The 19,948-nt window shown below is 35.1% G+C and overlaps 1 protein-coding gene across 11 annotated transcripts in view; it reads right to left on the reverse strand.

The window, feature by feature from the left end:
• The window catches only part of wdpcp (WD repeat containing planar cell polarity effector), a 131,319-nt gene that overhangs the window by 69,413 nt on the left and 41,958 nt on the right, over window positions 1–19,948 (reverse strand). For 2 of the 11 annotated variants that reach the window (XM_087290499.1, XM_087290503.1), the window contains exon 1: window positions 17,249–17,397. The exons of the other annotated variants lie outside the window; for them this stretch is intronic. The gene's annotated coding sequence lies outside the window, so the exon portion shown is untranslated. Of the gene's footprint in view, window positions 1–17,248; window positions 17,398–19,948 lie in introns of those variants that run through there. 11 annotated transcript variants of the gene reach the window in all.

Genomic DNA, 19,948 nt, shown 5'->3' on the forward strand with positions numbered 1-19,948 from the left:
TTTATCAATGAAAAATCTCATTTCCTTTCTTTGAAAATCAACTAAAATCTGCAGATTTGAAATTAGGGTAACACTTTAGTTTAAGTACAAATTCTTATTATTAACTAGTGGCTTATTACCAGGGCCAGACAGAATCTGCAGACAGTTTTTGTTTTTTCTATTTTCTGCTATTTTCAGATTTACGCAGAATGATAATAACTACAAACTTTAAATGTCATTAAATAAACAATAATCACTTTTATACAGGAATAAATTTTGACCTAAATGCTTATGCAGGACAAGCATTAAAAAACTAACTAAAATAGGTATTTAAAGATTTAACATACACAATATGTTATACTGCTGTATATTGGATCATTTCTTACTGAGTAAACACATGCCATAAAAGATAGTTTGTAGCCATTTTTGCACATGGAAACGTACAGAAAGCACACTGAGCAGCTGTCAAACTAACTCTAATCCTGATCCCGAGGCCAACATGTTCCCTGTACCTCCTCTAGCTGTATATGTACTGCTTCAGATAGACGTCTCCAACTGCCTGTCTAAACACTGGGGTCAACAGAAAAACACAGTCAGTCTACCTGAGATCTGTTCAAAGCAGAGACAGTATTGGAGAATTTTAACTCAATCAACCAAACCTAGAATGAATTAAATAAAACACACAACAAGATAATGAAGCCAAACTACGCCCCTGTTTTCTCAGTTCCATTTTATTATATACAAAAAGCATCTAGTCAATTTCTTGAACCCAAATTTTGCTCAGATAATGACAAACAAAAACATTGATTTATTATTTCATTTAAATTTTTTTTAATTAAATTTTTAATTCAGCTTTTTACTTGACCCAAATTTGGGTTGGTACAATAAGCATTTTGGTGAATAATTTGATAAAATATTTCAGAAGATTTTAAAATATGCGTTCATCAATGATGTATTAAATTCATCAAACATTACAGTAAACACATATTTTTGACTGTTTTAAATAATGACATGTTTTAAATGTTCTTTAAATGATTGTTTTAAATGTTTTATACACACATCATTAATGATTTACAAAAATTAAATCATATAAATATAAACAAACATAATCCTGTTGCACTCCTACACTTGATTTTGATTTTATTGTTCAAAAAAACAAAACAAAAAACAAGAAAACAAGTTAAATGAAAATCTGAAATAGTTTATGACAAGCTTCAAAAAATAAAAGATGATTTATTATTGGAAGTTGTTTTATTTTGATTATATTTTTTAAATAAATTAGTCTGACACTTCATATTTTTCAAAGTATATGTATTAATTCCGGAACTTTTACCATAAGCCGACATGTCTAGTGTGTTAACTAGCGAAATCAGGAGTTATAAAATGCCATCCAAACTTTTTTTTTTTTGAGGGGCAGTTAAAGGGTTAAAGTTGCGAAATATATTTCTATAAATATTTGTAATATTAGCATAATGTGCACATAATAATTTTTGTTTTTAATTAAAAAATCAACACATATAAGTCCAAGTCAACGGTCAAACAGATATCAATTGTTCTCCGGTGACAATTGAGGATGAAACCTCGAGGGCTGGTGACATACAAAAAAGTCACCAACAACTTGCATGATCTATGGGTGAGTAAATCAACAGGAAATTTTTGGGTGAACTATAATCCTTTAATTATACACTCAAATATGTTGTCTCCAGAACTTTAGGGTCAAAATCCATCCTTTGAATGACCTATGAATAATCTCAATGTGTCTTGGATACCTGTACACTTGAGTTCTTGAGTGGTCAAGTGTAATCCAATCACTGAAAACTCATTAAGTTGTTAAAGAAGCTTATGGAAAGCAAGTTGCAGTTGTGTGTTTGCTGTAAATCTCTAAATTACACATGAGATTTGTCAAAGCAGGTGAACATTAAAGTCAAACAGCACTGAGAGTGTTTTACAACAAGGACAAGGAGCATCCGGCCCTCTGGTCCTGCTCTGATTTAAAAGGTAACATAATTAAATCCCTGGGAAAAGGAATCTTTATCAAAGTCTTATCGGTGCTCATTCCCTCTCTTTCTCTCTCTCTCACACAGACATATTCACATTAATATTCAACCTGAGCAAAGGATGAGTCCATCAAGCAATCTTTCTGTTTGCCCAGTGGTCGACCCCAAAGAGACGTTGTTCCTCTTTTCCCTTATTTAATCAGGGCCAGATTAAATTTATCATTCCTCATTTATGGCGCTCTCGTTTTAACTGTACCTTTAGTTCTGCCCTTCATAGTAAATTATCATCCACACCGTCATCCTTCAATTTATTTCATGCAATCTACATTTTTTTTAAAATTCTATTTCATTCGACTTTTTTTTCTGAGCAACAAGACCTTAGCAATGTAGGAGAATACAGGGCAAATTGAATAATAAAAAATGTCAGACGAAATTAAAAAGGTCAGGCCGGTGAATTCACGTGCAGCAGGGCGAGAGCAGATAACCAACGCAGTTTAGCTGACGGCAGTGGAACGAAGGAAAGGAAATCATCAGCAAGTGATTGACCCCTGGTGACCTTTTGCCTCTATGAAGGGTCATAGCGGAGAGTGGAGAGAGATGCACCTGCTGATTTCAGGAGATGAGTGAGGGAAAGGAAGACATGTCCTCTTTTGACTTTCCCTTACCCTCTCTCTCTTTTTCTCTCTCTTTCTCACTTCAGAACTCTCTTTAGTCAAAGACACAAGTAAAAGTGTCCCATCTAACCTGGACTGACAGCTGAAATTGCAGACAGCAGAAACTCCCAAAGGAAAAGAACAGCAGCCCCTCAAACAACCCTAAAAAGTCATTTTAATTTCATCTTAACTCTTCACCTCACACTCCTCAATTTCAAAAAAAAAAAAAAGAAGAAGAAAAAAAGAAGAAAAAAAAAAACGTAACACCCTTTTCCAGACATTTACTGATTTTGGTACGTTATCAGGTACACAAGATTTAGGGCCAGATTTACTAATGGCTTGCACCAGAGCAAACTGTCTTTTTGGTGTTGAAACACTACAGTACTATCAGTATTTACTATACATGCCCCGAAAAGAGTTGCTCAGGAAAAAGGCATGGGCTGTAATTTTTTTTTGTGCCCAACCTTATTGAATATGCAGTTGTAATAGCTTCCTGGTAAGACACAAGTTTAACGGGAGAGGAGTATTTAAATGAATCATACAACACAATTTACTAATGTTTGTACACCTGACATTAGGAGGTATTTGTGCTTTTATAAAAAAAGCCTTAAATATATAGTCTTAAATATCCCACTACAAATGACTGCAGTTGTTGTTGAATAATAGCACAGAGAGCGAGTATACAGCAGAGCACAGAGAGTGAGTGGTTTAAGACAGAAGACTGTTTTCCACATGTATACATTTATTTTAAATGCCAAAAGAATATCTAAACATATTGTTTGCCAAGCCATGATATTTTGAAATTGCTTCAGGAATTAAAAGATGATTTGGAACAAACAACAAGGTTGAGCGAGTCACATAATCTACCAAACTTTCTGTAACCCTTCCTTTTTTGTCCTCCGGTTCTTTTTCAGTGTACTCTGGCTTCTTAAGCTGGGATTTCACAGTCCTCATTTTTATCCGTGTCATCTGTGGTCCTGAAGTCATTAATGAAAATAGCAATGACACACAAATCAATGTCCTAAAGGAGCGTGCTACACCATGGTTAGGAGTGCTGTATCCCTGACAGAATGTTGAATAGCCCCAGTTTAGCCCTCAAAAAGGGTGACCAGGGGCCTCATGTACGAAGACTTGCGTGAAAATCATACTAAAACATTGCGTACGCACAAAGCTGTAAATGTGCGTACGCAGAAAAAAATTCAGATGTATAAAACACTGCATACGCCGAATCCCACGCATATTCTTTTGTACATCCGAATGAACGTGAAACTGAGCGCAACATGCACGAGCACAAAACCCCTCCCTGCCTCCTCCCCCGTATAAATATGCTAATGGCTCTACTTTGGCAAAACCCAACGAAAAAGCAATGGCAAAAGCTAGCCAAAAGAGAAACTTTGAAAAGAATGTGAATTGGAGGTGCTGCTTTCGGAGGTAGAGCGGAGAAAAGCGGTGTTATTTGCAAATTTGTTCTCCGGAATTAACAACAAAAGAAAAAAAAATTAAGTGGGAGAGTTTAGCTGATGCGGTTAACACAGTTGGGTCTGAACATCACACTGAGTGAATTGAAAAAGAAATAGGGTGGTTTATATGTGTAAAATGTTGCGGTAACCTTAACAGTCTCAGTGGCGCAGCTCGTAAAGCGCATGTCAACATGTTTTGACACGTTTGAGCATGAACTCATTTCGAATCCAGCGTCTGATAAACTCTTTCCTCTTTTTTCCACTGCTACATATCAGATTTTGCCTACTATTTATCACGAGAAAGACAAGTAGGAATCATTAATAAGTTTGTGGATCATATTTTATTTGTACATTTACTGAATGGAAATGTTTCTGATTCACGCATGCAAATTCATCTTCAGATAGTGTTTTTATAGCAATGTGCGTGCAGTAGATTACATTGGGAAAACAGGCGACTGCTGTAAATTGTGCTTTAATGTTTAGCTGGTCAACTGTATGGTATAGAAACCTTATATACCTGCTAGATGAATGAACCCGTCTCATACAGCTGCTATTGCAAGGCTCAGACACTTTGTAGAGAGGAATTTAACACAACTGCCTCTAGGAGTCGCCAATGGAAATAAAACAGACACGCACAAAAAATGTGCGTACGCCAGCCATAAAGCTGGCGTGGAGCTGCGCACATTCCCACGTTCAGTTCATTGTTAGTAAATCCAAACGTGAGCGATTCTGAGCGTGAAACCTGGCGTACACAAAGTTTTTGTGCGTACGCAGCGTTGATACATGAGGCCCCAGATGTCTTGTATTTCCCATGACATTCCTGTATTTCTGCTCTATTTGTAGTGTCCAGCAATAGATACACAATGTAACCAAGCTCAGAACAAAACTGATTTTTTTAAGTAAAAGTAAAAACAAGCTTGAGCAACGCACATGGCTGCTGTTCAGTTCAGAAGTCTTTCAACTTTCCATGTAAAAGGTTTTTAGTCAATAATGACTATATTTACATGAACTTCAGTAATCAAATTATTTGTTCTAATCTGAATAAGACAACGCTATGATTAAGGGGTTTACACGAGTTGCTTTTTGGATGTTCCTTTCATGATCCTGTTTTACATGTTATAGCATAAATCAATAAATATAATTGCGTCACCACGCTATCCACAATTCTTCTGGAATTTCATGTAATTTCAGGTTTCATTTTTAATTTTTACACTTTAACTGCAGTTTAAATGGTAAATGTTTGATTAACCTTTTGACTGCCCCTCTACCAAATGGTTGACCATGTTTTTACTGTTTTAATTAATCACTGTTAAAGTCATTTAAACAATGACTGTTTTAAATAATGGTTTACTCAAACAGCATTGTTGATTTAAAAAAAAACTAATATAATTCTGTTGCACTACTACTGTTGATTTTGGTATAACTGTGTTTAACTAAGAAAGCATGTTAAATGAGAATCTGAAAAATTAGATGGCATACTTAAAAAAAAAGATTATTTAGTATTCAAAAATGTTTTATTTTTAATATTTTTTTAAATAAATTGGTCTTACACTTCATATTTTGAGATTTTTCATAGTAAATGTTTTAAGCCTGGTACTTTAACCATAAACCAAAATATCTACCATTTGGTAGAGGCTGACATTTTACAAATTATGGGAAGTGTTAAAAAAAAAAGCATCTAGCGACATTAGGAGTTAAGAAATGCAATCCAAATATTTTATTCTTGGTGGGGTAGTTAAAGGATTAGGGTGTTTACATGTCTATACTGCACTTCAATAATGCAACTTAAATAGGCATACTCGATGTTAATCCGATTTCTGTTTAGTTCAACTTGACCTTAGTCAGATTAAGGTAATCAAAAAAACTGTTTACATGATAGACTCTTAATCAGAGTATTGTCTTAATTGTATTAAAATTGTATTATTGGCGTCCATGTAAACATACTCATTGTCTTATGGTCACTTAGTAGGTCTGTATCCATTTTGTGATTATGCCTATTCTTTGGATAATAAATAAATAAATAAATAAATAAATAGGCCTCAATAAAATAAATCTATACTTTTATTCAATGTACCATAGCTGCCTTTTTTAAAAAACAAAACTTTATGAAATCATGAAGGTTAATTACTGTTTTTAGCACCCTAACACATTTGTGTATTTGTTAGATATGAAACCGTTTGTCACATATGGAACCATGAACACATGCTGCCTTGTGTTAATGGTTTAGGCCTGTGTTGTGTAATGGTGTAGCTAATAAAGTGACCAAATACACAATATTTAACATAAAACATTTGTAAATTATAATTGTAAATTTAATTTTCAACAAATTATATTAGTCTTTTTTCGTTGTATGTGAACTTCAAGCATCACCCACTCTGCTCTCTCTCCTCTGTATCTCAACCTGAAGCTATTGAAGTGAAAATATAAAACAGTAACAACTAAAAGAAAACAGAAAAGGCAGCAGCTCTTATCAGAGTCCTCTAGGGCACAGCCTGGCCATGGCCATCAGCATTAACATTAAAGAGACACAAAACAATGGAAAACACTTTGGGAGAGAGAAGCGGAAAGGGGAACGCTAAAGTCAAACATACAAGTAGATGTGCTGACAAAATGGTGTCACAGATTACAGAAGGGCATGATGGGATACTGGAGGATGCCCAGGAGTCCTGTGGGGAGGGTGATAAGACAGAGGAGAAAAAGATGAGAGAAAAGGAGGGAGAGAGAGAGAGAGAGAGAGAGAGAGAGAGAGAGAGAGAGAGAGAGATCTACATAAGAGAGAAGAGAAGCCCGGCAAACAGAGAAAAAAGTAAGAGAGAGAAAGAAGAGGGCTAAGTAAAGTCAATCATGGCATTTAAAAGATAGTCCAACTGAAAAAAATAAACTTGCAGGAAAATTTTGCTAAACCAGCATGGTTATGAATTGGTCAAGATGCTGATTAGATTCACTATTAGCAAGTGGGACTAAAAACGGTTGCATAGGGCTGGTGGACCACCATGAACCACTAAAAAACAGCTACCATGTTCAAAATCCCAACCTAGCCACCTCAAACTAGCATGAGCTGGATCATTACTGTTTAGGAGCAAATTTGTATGTCTTGCCATTACAATGAAAACAAAGCTAAATATTTAAGAAGCCATGAAGCTACTTGTACAGTCATATTTTACTCCAGAAATAATCAAATAAACCTTTGTTTAATGTTGATTTGAAGAAAACAAAGTTCAAAAGAACAGTACGCATTTGAAATAAAAATGGTAAAGATAGGGTAAAACTGTTTGTATTTAGTGAGCATATCTGATATCATGTATTGAAGCCCTAGGGCATTTATTGATGTATAGACAAGTAATACTTAAAATTAATACAAGTACTTTAAAATCTATTCTGAATGTAACTGGGAGCCAGTGTAAAGACCTGAGGACAGGTGTGATTTGCTTAGATTTTCTGGTTCTGTTCAGAATCCTGGCAGCAGCATTCTGGATGAGCTGCAACTATCTGACTCTCTTTTTGAGATGGCCTGTGAGGAGTTCAATACAGTAATTTACCCTACTGGTCATAAAAGCATGACCAAGTTTCTTTAAAAGTCCTCAATGCATCTAATTCTTGCAATTTTCAATTCTCAAAATCGACATGAACCTTGCTGTCTATGGAGCATGAGAGAGCCCTCAGATTTCACCAAAAATATCTTAATTTGTGCTCTAAAGACAAACAAAGATCTCAGAGGTTTGGAACAACATGAGAATGTTCATTCATTCATTTTCTTGTCGGCTTAGTCCCTTTATAAATCCGGGGTCACCACAGCGGAATGAACCGCCAACTTATCCAGCAAGTTTTTACGCAGCGGATGCCCGTCCAGCCGCAACCCATCTCTGGGAAACACATGAGAATGTCATTAACATATTTTTATGTTTGGGTAAACTAACACTTTCAGACCAAGGATCAAGATCTTCGGTTAGAATAAGTGCATTTAAACTGAAATATTCATCTACATGTACATATGAAATATGAATACCTCTTTCTTGACCAGCACTTGTTTTTCCAAAATCTGCTTTAGCTTTTTACAGAAATGCTTAAATGTAAAGTACTGCATAAAAGGAAAGAATCAGCTGTCTTTTCAAGCAGGTATATTTTAGACATTTCCATGAACAGAGCTCAGTTCAAAAGGCAACACAAGCAGAAAACCCATATCCAAGCAAAGAAAAGAACTGAATTGGTCTATATATTCTCATCTGTCTGCTTTCAGCAGCGGCAATACCACAGCTTCATACAATTTAAACTGTATCATATCAGTCCACTCATCTATTTCTTTCTTCCACTTTCTCAGGTCCTCATATAGAGAGAGACAAGTCAAGTGTGACAGACAATATGTGGCTACACCACGTAACATGAAGGTGCCATTGAAGAGACACAAGGACAGAGTGGCGCCATCACCAACCACACACACACAGCCCGAATGTCTCTGAGAGGCCTCTATTCACATTCAGCAGGCAAATAATAGGCACTGACAGACAAGCAGCTCAAAATGAGGTAAAGCTAATACTATTCATGTGAGAAGACATCTACAGTATGTTTGTGTGTGTAAGTGCGTGTGTAAGAAGTGTCAATCAGAGCCATAAATTAAGTTGGACTGCTTGAGTGACGTGGCCGAGGGGCAGGTCTTTCTGTCTGTCAAACCAGAAGAGAAAGGAATGAACAAGTGTGAAAAACGAGGAGATCCCAACGGGATGAAAAGGAAGAACCTACTCCAATTGTTGTCAGATAGCAGAAGAGCAAGGCCATTGAGAGTTCAGGAGTTGAAAAGTTCAAATGAGGAAAAAAGGGTTTGAGATGAAGAAGATCAGCACAAACATGTTGAGGAGTTGCCAGCACTCACAAACAACAGTTAGTAGCATTAACTAAGACAAGCAAAGGATTTACTAGCCTTTCACCAAGAAAAGGTGGCTTGAAAAGAGGAAGAGACCTGTAAAGAGGGAGGGAGAGAAAGGAAGAGAGAGAAAGCATGTATCAGCAGGTTTGGATAGACAGTTTCTGACACTGTGACATGTTCTTGTACAGCTGACCGAGCAACACATGCATGCGCACACACACACACACACACATACACACAATTCTATTGCCCCCAGTCATCTTATCTACTGCAGGTCATTCTTCCACTCCATTCCTTTCTGGCCCTCGCTATCTTTTTCACTCCCTCTCAGGTTTTATTACATATTTTATAGGTTGCCAAAATCTAAAATGTTTTTAATATATAAGCCGACAGACACAGATCATACTTCTTATACAATTGATTTTAATGTGCAAATGGGATACTGATTATATACAAGTGTTCAATAAATAAGTTTATATACTGTGTTATATTATAAGCATTTGTTTAAAATTATAAAATACAAATTAATTAATATTACCTACAAGATCAGAGAAGAACTGTTTTTGATAGGCAAGGCAAAGCAAGTTTATTTATATAGCACCTTCCATACACAGTGGCAATTCAAAGTGCTTTACATAAACAGGAACAAAAGAGACAAGTAAAAGAAAGAAAAACAAGTAATAAAAGCGTTTTAAAACTGATAAAAAAAAATTGAAAATGTGTTTAAAAACAGGTTATCAATGAATGAAAAAGAAAAGAAAGACATAATCGTATAACCTGTCGGACGTAGCAAAGTGCAGGCACAACTAGACAGATGTGTTTTGAGTCTTGATTTGAACGTGTCTAATGTTGGAGCACATCTGATCATTTCTGGAAGCTGATTAGAGCAGTGGGGGCGTAATAGCTGAAGGCCGATTCACCCTGCTTTGACTGAACTCCTGGAGATTCTAATTTACTTGATCCTACTGATCTGAGTGATCTGTTAGGTTTGTTTTCAGTGAACATATCTGTAATGTATTGAGCTCCTAGGCCATTTGGTGATTTATAGACAAGTAATAATACTTTAACTTGTAACTGGGAGCCAGTGTAAAGACCTGGGGACAGGTGTGATGTGCTCTGATTTTCTAGTTCTCGTCGCAACTGTCTGACTGTCTTTTGGGAAGGCCAGTGAGGAGTCCATTACAGTGATCCACCCTGCTGCTGATAAAAGCAAGAACAAGTTTCCCTAAGTCCTCACTGGAAACAAAGCATCTAATTCTTGCAATGTTTTGAGATGATAGTATGCTGATTTAGTTACTGCTTTGACATGACTACTGAAATCAATGAACCACAGTGTTATTTACTTCAGTCCTGAATAAATCAGCTGAACAAACAAATGACTTAAAAATACATAATATATATAAAAAAATTATATGAATTTACAGACACCTATTGGTAGTACTAATTTATTGTTTAATTCGTTCATTTAAAAACTGTTTAACAGTCATTGTCCCACAGAAGGAATGTTTTCTGATATATGTTTTTCAACATATATCTTTTTAGCCTATGTATCTAAACTTATATTGACCAAATATATAGTGCACTTCATTTTCAAGTTTGAATCCAAAAAATTGGGTATATTAGGGGTTAATGTTTCCACATAAATAAAATATATATATACATTTGTTTTGGAAAAATCATACAATAACAAGAAATTTATTATCACTATATGCGTTTATATTTCAACTGCACAAACTTTACGATTTCAGTTATGACATTCTAAAATTGAATCCCCAGGCTGGCTGTCTTACTAAACGCTTAGATAAAGACAGCTTTGAGTGAGCTTTGATTTGAATTCTTCCATCCCGTCAGGCAGAGTGTAATGGGATTCTTGTTAGCATAGCCGTAAACATGGGTGGTAATAACCTGAGACTAAAACACTCACGAGGAGGTCTAAGTACATCTGTAAACGTCATTAAAGCAAAATGATCAGGAGAAAGAGGGCAACCGAAAGAACAGAAGAGAGGAGAAAAAAGGAGCGATGCCTTTTAAGCAGGTGTTTACCCAAAGACTTTGAGCAGAAAGCCAAACAGTGGGGGCGCGAGGCTGGGTCACACTTCTCAGAGCCCAGGAATTTCTTGTCATTTAAGAAATGGCGGGGATCTTTTTTTTTTCTTGCCTGTATATTTTTTTCTGTGACTTTCAAACACATGCTAGAGTTTGTTTGCGAAATAAACTCTGGTGACCAAAGGTGAGCAAACAACAACATCAACAAAGGCTGAAACCGCAAGGAGCTGCTAAACGACGGGAGAGAGCCTCTAGGAGTCTGTCTATCAGTGTCCAGTGTGGTTGTTGGTGAGACAGGTGCGAGCGAGACAGGTGTCAGTGTGTCCGTGTCTTTGTTTTTGTTGTTGGATTTACTTTCTTTAATGTCCCTGCCAGCGTTCATCCCCTGACGGTTTGCAGTTTGGCCCTTTGACAAGGATGCGTGGAAGGCGAAGACCTGGGTACGTTGCGAGCCGCTGAAAGGTCAGGAGAATGTTCCAGACTTCACAGCAGCTCATTACGGATAGTCTGCAGGATGCTGTCACAAAAAAATGACAAGCTGTCAGTCCAGAAAGGCAAACGTTGACATGGTGGCCGCTACACAGCACATGCCTGCCCTTCCTCTTGCCCGCATTCCATTGCTCCCTTCTTTTCTTCAGGGTGACATCCAGAGTGATCGACCTCATTTAGACCTTTCAGTGTTATTTCTGCATTAGACCACACAGAAGATTGAAAAAAGAAAAAAAATATTTTTTTCTAACACAAAAAAACTATTTTAAAAGCTGATAGTTAACTGATTGGAAAAAAATGTAGATCCCCTATTGGCATCAGATTGTGATTTCAAGAATCAAAATTAGATCAGATTGTGAGGTGCCTAAAGTTTGCCAGTTGTTTCAAAATATATACTACATGGTAAATAAAATGTTGGGTTCCACACAATCGATTTGTGTAGGGACAACATAAAGGAATTGAGTTCAATTATTAGTTTTTACAAAGTGAACTGAACTTGAAACAATTAAGTTGTTGCAAAAAAACTCAAAAATTGGATCACCAATTTTGGATCGCCCCTATCCAACCTCGTGACCTCTTCAGGAAGCTTTGCAAATTTCCTGCACATTCATACCGGCTCTGTGATCCCCAAAATTTAGATAAAATACCCGGAAATCATGGCAATGAAAGTGAAGGAGCAAGAGAACAGATCGCGAGAGGCACAGTGATGTTTTAAACATTACATGTGTTGTGTTGCAGTAAAGAACCCTCTGTCTCATCTGCTGTCAATAGATATGGATTAGCAAAACATTTGAACAGTCTTGCATGTAGGCTTTATAAAAACTGAAAGTTCACTAAAAGATGGCTGGAATTATTAGATGAATATTTGTATTTCATAAACAGTTAAATATATTCTTATAATAACTTATTGTAACATACTTTTTGCAAAAAACGTAGTTTATGGGCCTGTTTACTCTTAGTAAAGAAGTGGATTTATAGGTTTGCATTTTAACTTCTGATGCATTAAATATGTGCTCCAAACTTTTTATTGATTGAGACATGTTGAATTCTTCTTTCATCATTTGCAATTTTCAATTTCATTGTTTGTCATTTTTCTTATTAGTTTTTATATCTGTGTTATAATATTTTCTGTAAAGTTGCTTCTGGCCATGACATATCCACTCTAAATGGTTAAAAGAGATGTGTTTAAGGTAATATATGCAGCATCCTTAGTTAATTCCCTTAGGTAAGGCGACATCCCCACTTAAGTATCATACTTAGAGGGAAAACGTGCTTTATGCATTATTAAGCTTGAAGCATAGGATTCATTACTCAGTATCGGCCAATCACCAAGACAAAGAATCGGTACTTGAAATTGGCTGCAAAAATGCTGATTGGAGCATCCAATATATTATACAATACTATACAATATCTTTATCATATAATTTAAATATGATTTATCTGTCTTTTGAAATACATAAAAAATACGCACAGAGGATTCTCTTAAAAATGTATTTAATGACTAAGCTAAAATAAAGTTCTATATAATTAAAAATATCAATTTTCAGGGAACAACAAAAATAATTGTTAGAGCTAATGTTGCTGTGTCACGCTAGATGAGACGTTTAAAAAAAAAATCCCCTAAAACTAAGTAGAACTACTTTGATTAGTACCAATGCAAATCATTCACACAGCCAGACTATGCTGGCACTCGAAATATGACTTGTAATGAAATGTTATCTTTTTCTCCAGGTGTTTTTTGGCAGTCCGGATAAGAGTCTTGCCCTATATCTGACCCCTAAACCCATCACCGCTGACAGAGACGACACACAAAGTTATTTTCAATTTTAAATAAAGGTCAACTTTTCCAGTATGACCTTTGACCTTCGAATTTCAGCATCATGACGCGAGTCTGTAAGCGAGTGAAAATGAACAGAGAAAGCAGGAGGGACTGGGAATGCAGAATTCTCAAACACATCAAGAAGCTCCATCAAAAAGCAACCGCAGTGATCAGCCAAGCGTGTGCAAAAAAACACACACCCACCCAAGTGCCTCTCTACAAACACAATGGCGTCGATTCTAATAGGATGCTCACTCAGTGTTAAACACAGCAAACACACTCCCTGCTATTCTATCCATGGCTGCTGCATGTTGAATTTGACTGATGATAGTCAACACATACACTTGTTTCCCCTCTGCCTCTTTATTTGGGGAAATCCTCAAACGCAGGCAGCTGGCCCCAGGTCAGTGGACACAATGGTAGAGAAGTGCATTGCTGTGTCAAGTCCTGTCTTGTCAGATCCTATATCAGCTTTCCCAGGCAGGGGCCCGCGGGGCTGGTACCAAAGCTCTGAGAGCATTCAGCAGCAGTTAAAGTATTAAAATGGTTGCGAGAGAGCTCCTATTTCAGACATCACCCTCTTCTGATGAACTAAATGAGGAGGTCTTTACAAATCAATGGTGTGACTAAGAGCCAGAGCGAGTGACGTAGGCTGAGTTTTATTTGAGAATGAGTCAAGCCTAAAGTGCTTTTTCTGAGACCAGTGTGTTCAAAGAACAGCGTATATTAAGTATAATTAAGTTTCATAGAAGTTTGAAATGCAGAGCTCAGCATAAATGAGTACACCCCCTTTTCAAAATGAATATTTTTATCTATTTCCCAGTAAATTTTGGCAATAATTTTAGGTGGATTTAAACAACACATTTATTAAATCCTTTAAAATAAGTGTAGTAAAGTAACATCTTTAGTAATAGAAAGATAATATGTTTAAAATTAAACATTGCAAAATAATACTTACAAACTACAAAACTTAAACTAAATCGTATGTGTATTATCTTTCTCTTGATTTGTCCTGTTTATTTAAATTTAATTTCACATTTCCTCAATATATTAATTTAAGTACACACTTTTGGACTGTGATCTAAAGGTTTTTTTGTGTTTTTTTTTTGTTGTTGTTGTTAGATTTTGGCTTTGGTACTGACTAATCTATTGTATAAGAACAAATATATTATTGTAAAAAAATATTAATTAAAAATAGAGATCTGTGAGGGGTGTATTTATTTATGCTGAGCACTGTATATCTTGTTTGTCTGTTAAAATCCTTAAAATTAGGCCGATTTTATACAAGTAAACTAAGGGTTTAATGAACCACATTTAATACATACGTGATCCGTTTAAGTTTAACAATTATCTTAGCACAAAAACCTAATTGATTTTAAACCAATCACATGTAAGTAGACTGTTCTTGTGAAGATTAAACTTTTTACTGGCACTGTTGTTACATTTTTTTTTCTCATGCAGTTTTCTTCTGATTCTTCTTGGGCATTTTTGGTCAAAATATTTGTCTTGGTAATTATCCTTGTAAACACAGTCCTCACAAACTCCTAGCCGAGGAACAAATGTGTATCAGTATATTGGGTCTGTGTATCACTCATTGCACAACTGAGAAAATTAGGTTTTGTGAGGTTAACACTGTGGTCACACTAGAGTTTGAACTTTAGTTGCACGATGTTGGAAAAATCTGACATTGCAATATTTTATATTTCGGCGATGTATATTGTGATGCAAATACAATTTCACCAGATGAATTTAACAGCTTTATTGGGAAAAATTCTTAATATTAGATTTACTGGGGTGATTTTGTAGGGTATATATAATATTTAGAATCTCAAATAACACACTTTTGAAGCATAGATAAATACAATAAAGCAAAGATAAGTGAATTATCATTTTCTAGAAACTCTAACAGTTTTGAGGTACAGATGTTGAATAATTCACACTGCATAGTCTCATAATATTTATGAAACTTACAAACATTATAACTACCTCTTTAAAAATGCATGAAGTAGATACATTTTTACTCTTTTTATTATTAAACTCTTTATTGGTCATAATGAACTGTATAACCAACTATAATCCTAACTCACATTGCATGTTCTGTGATGTGACTATTGTAGATGCTTACATTGCGATACAGATGATTAATTGATATATTGTGCAGCCCTAGTTTGAGCATGTAAAATTCAGTTAGATGATACAGAAAAAAAAAAAGATAATGCAAAACACTGATGACGAGCAATTGCTCCATATTTTAACATTTCTGTACAGATGTCATATTTGATTCTTCTATTTGCACTCATGTGAAGCGAATTCGCAGGTCAGAGTTTATTGTGCTTGTCTGCTTGAACTTTGAAATGCAGCAACATGCAAACTTATCGCTCACATTTTAATGCATATGAAGGTGTACTGTATAAGGTGAAAAAAGTGCAGTGTGAGTACACTTTAATAAGGGTAAATTATCAACCATTTTAATGTGGTCATGTCATCGGCCCATGAACATTCCCTGTGTAACAACAGACAATTCAATCATAACTTAATGTTAAAACAGCTATCATAGCATTATTTATCAACCTGTGGCTCTTTCTGGATGAAATGTTAAACAGGAAATATGTTGGGAGTATTTTTTGTTTACATCCTTTTATAGTAGGACTGAATATATGTAGAAAAATGAAACATTTAAAAACTACCTAAAAAACACTGTATAATATTTTTTGATCTATTGTATTAATATGTTTTATTGCTAGTATATTTATTCCTAACTGCACAATATTTTCAATAAAAATGCTTGTATTTGCCTTTTTGTGACTCAAAATCCAACTTTATTCAAACTGTAAACCGGAGTTGATTTTTATCCACAAAAGTATTACGCATAGTTACTTACGAAATCTTTGTTGCTCATTTAGTATATATTTTCTGACTAAAACATGGTAAAAATAATAATGTGAAATATTATTTAAATAAAACTGATCAATTTAAAAGTTAAAAAGAACAGCATTTACTTGAAAAAAGTAACAACATTAATGTCACATTTGATTTATTTTAGGAAATATATAAACATGAATTGCTTTAAAAGTTTTGAATAGTAGTATAATAATAAGTAATAATTTCTGGACACGTTAGATACATGAATAAAAGTGGTTCTAAAAATAGCTATTCCATCATATTAATCGTCTTGTGGATAGCAAGTGAAAAAGTCATGTCATGTAAAAATCGTCAAGCATTATTTTTATATTTCATGGTCTGGTTAAAGAGTTTCCACAAAGGCAAACAGACTATTGTGTTGTAGCTTAAACCTATCAACTCCCATACAGTCAGCCATTGTCTATGTAAACACATAAAGCCCTATATAAATACAAAAGAGCCATTTAAGCAACACATTTCAACACTGCAAATTCAGTATTAGACTATGATGACTGCTGTCTATTTTTTAGCACTGAAAGAAGGGGAATGAAACACAAGCACACAAAGATTACTGAAAGTGTCAAAACTATTTGTACTTAACTCTCATAAGCTTTTTTGTCTGACAAATGACACTGAACTCACCCTAAACCACACACACACACACACACCTGCGTATACACGAGCAAGCATTTTTGTAGGACCTAAACGCCCCGTCACTCCAGACAGAAGGCTGTGGTTGGCATGAAAGCGCTATCCCAGCTAACATCTGTACGGTAACTTAGGGCACAACAACTACAGGCCTAATCCCCACGCAGACACAAATAAAAAACAAAGCTGAAAGTCAGGAGCCGGTCCAGGACACTCACTGTCTCTCTGTGTCTCCATTTCTCAGCATTGTGCAAGAGAGTGTGAAGGCCAGGAGTGCCCGTCCAGTTTAAGGGATTTGAATTAAAGCAACATGTTTTGATTGCTGGACGGCTACAATCAAACACAAAGGGTGAGTTGAACAGCACCAGCTTCTGATCCCCAAGGCAATGACTCACTTCTTTAGATGAGTGCAGGGGATGTGTAGGACTCTGAGAAGAGCACTGTTGAAGCAAACAACAAAACAATGGAGAAAAAAAGACAGGAGCCAGACACCAAACACAGCACAACGTTGAAGCAAGTTTTGTGTGGCTCATTGGCGACCTCCACTGTCATGTAGAGGGAACTACTATTAACAACATTTATTCCTGGTGTGCCCAAACTTTTTCTTATAAAGGTCCATAAAGCAAACTTGATTGAGTGGTGTGAGCCAAATATATACCAAACCGTATATATTCAAATTTGCCATGGGTAATTTTCTAATTTATTCTCTAATATTTATAAATAACTACAAAATATGCTTTAAATCATATTGACTAATGCAGTATATCATTTTTTTACATTTTAGAATAGTCATTACAGTAAAATATACACAATCTTATTTATAAAAAAGTTAAATTCTGAATACACATGTCAAGTTTACTTTGATTTGCTCGCAGATGTCTTGTGCAGTTTGCTAACAGTATTTACATTTTAAAAGTCATTTACAAAGATAAATTTACAGTATTTAATTAAATCATTTATTGTCTGTTGTTTTATTGTAGCTCAGCAATAAAACAAAGAAACAACAGGTTATGTTAAATCCGAAATGACAATCACTGTCAAAGGCACTCGCCCCAACCACCTCCCCATCCTTCTCCCTCTCTTTTCAAATGGGATGGGGGGCCAAATCAAAGGATACCATGAGCCAACTTTAGCCCGCAAAAAAACACAAAAAATACACAAGTATTTTTAAGTACACAAAAAATATGTAATAATAGAAAGACTAGAATATGTCCCCTAAATCAAATTCTATAAACCTTTTATTTCACAGACTCTATATATCTACAAAAATATAGTTTTATTTCACAGTGAAGAGCAGAATGTTAATGTTATTATTAACAAACAACAAAAATCTGGTGGCATGAAAAATAACATTTTAATACATTTTAATTTTAGTAGTTATGTGAAAAAGTTTTAATAGTTGTAAAAAATATATAAACATTACAGTTGTTTCAATATAATATATGTAATAAATAAAATTGGCTTAATTATTTTACAGCCTATAAAGAGATAATAAAGTTTATTTTCAAATGTATATGTAAATTTTATATAAAAATGATTTTAAAATATTTTTTACAGCCTATAAATAGAATTAAAACTCAATTCTAAAAGTCTACAGCTTAAATTAAAATATATTTATAATAATAAGAATGTTTTCCAGTGATGGGTTGCAGCTGGAAGGGCATCCGCTGCGTAAAACCTGTGCTGGACAAGTTGGCGGTTCATTGCGTTGTTGCGACCCCTAATGAATAAAGGGACTAAGCCGAAAAGAAAATGAATGAAAGAATAATAGCAAATGTAAACTATAAAGTATAGTCTATTAGTTTTTATTTTTATCCAATCAGTCAACATTTTAATGTGTATGTGATAAACGTGTTATTAGATTCTGCAAATGCTTTTTCTAATATTTAAATGTATTTCTTTATAAATTCGTCTTTATTTGTTCATTTTAAATTTGTTTGTGTGTGACATTATTCTTTACAAATATAAATATTGCATGCAGCATGGTCAAAAACACTGCATGTGAAAAAATGACGACGCATTTTGTGAATAATAACGCAAGACGAACACTTCATGACAACCATATTCAGATTAACAATTAAAATTTATTTTGGAAATTAAACATCCCTATTATCTCTACTTTACTATTATTTAGTAAATAACAAAGCAATGCATTCTATATATGTATATTCACACACTAAAAATATACAATATATCAAAATATTTGTCAATATTTAATTTATATTTTGCCTCTTTTTATTTCAGATTATTGTTATGCAAAAAATAATCATACCCTTATGCTAACTAAAAGGGACATTATTCAGTCTGTCAAATTAAGTTGACACCAATATCTCAGCGCTTTGATTTTAAAACGGATTTCATGGTGTGTTTACCAGACACAGAAGAGGAAAGACAGTTTGATTGACAGCTGGAGGGCGGGACTGCTCTTTAAGCAGGTGAAGTGTGTGCTTTCACTTTGATCTAAGTGTGTGTGTGTGTGTGTGTGTGTGTGTGTGTGTGTGTGTGTGTGTGTGTGTGTGTGTGTGTGTGTGTGTCTGCCAGGCATGGGAAAGTTTGAGGCTGACAGAGTGTGTAGTTGACAGGCATTGGGGAAGTCTAGGGGTTGAAAAAGCATTCTTGAGTAAATACTCCTGAGGGCTTTGTTGTTTGAAGCTAAATCAAAGAGCACTTAGAATGATCACGAGCCAGGAGAAGCCAGCTGTACATTTGTGAAACAATGTGACAACTTGAAATGCGCCTGTCTGTAAAACCCCTGAAGGAGGAGAAACTAAATAACACTCACTCAATTACTTCCAGGCAGGTTTCAAGGGGCTAGAGCTAAAATGTAGCTCCTTCAAAACCCCAAACAAGCATGGGTTAAAATTGAGCACAATTGAAATTAAACCACTCGTGGAAAATAAATGTTCAACTTCCTTTGTTACAGTAAATAATAAACTTGTTTATTAGTTGATAACATGTATAGTCGATGCTGGAATTACGCTGTAAAACTGGTGCTGCACTGACATCTATTGGTCAGACTGCGATACTGGAGTTCAAACTTAGGCCACTAGCAAAATAATGCAAGTTGAACATGCCATGAACTAAGCTCATGAGAA

This window comes from Danio rerio, chromosome 17, assembly GCF_052040795.2.
Source record: "Danio rerio strain M-AB ecotype USA chromosome 17, GRCz13ab, whole genome shotgun sequence".
In the NCBI taxonomy this organism is placed as follows: Eukaryota; Metazoa; Chordata; class Actinopteri; order Cypriniformes; family Danionidae; genus Danio; species Danio rerio.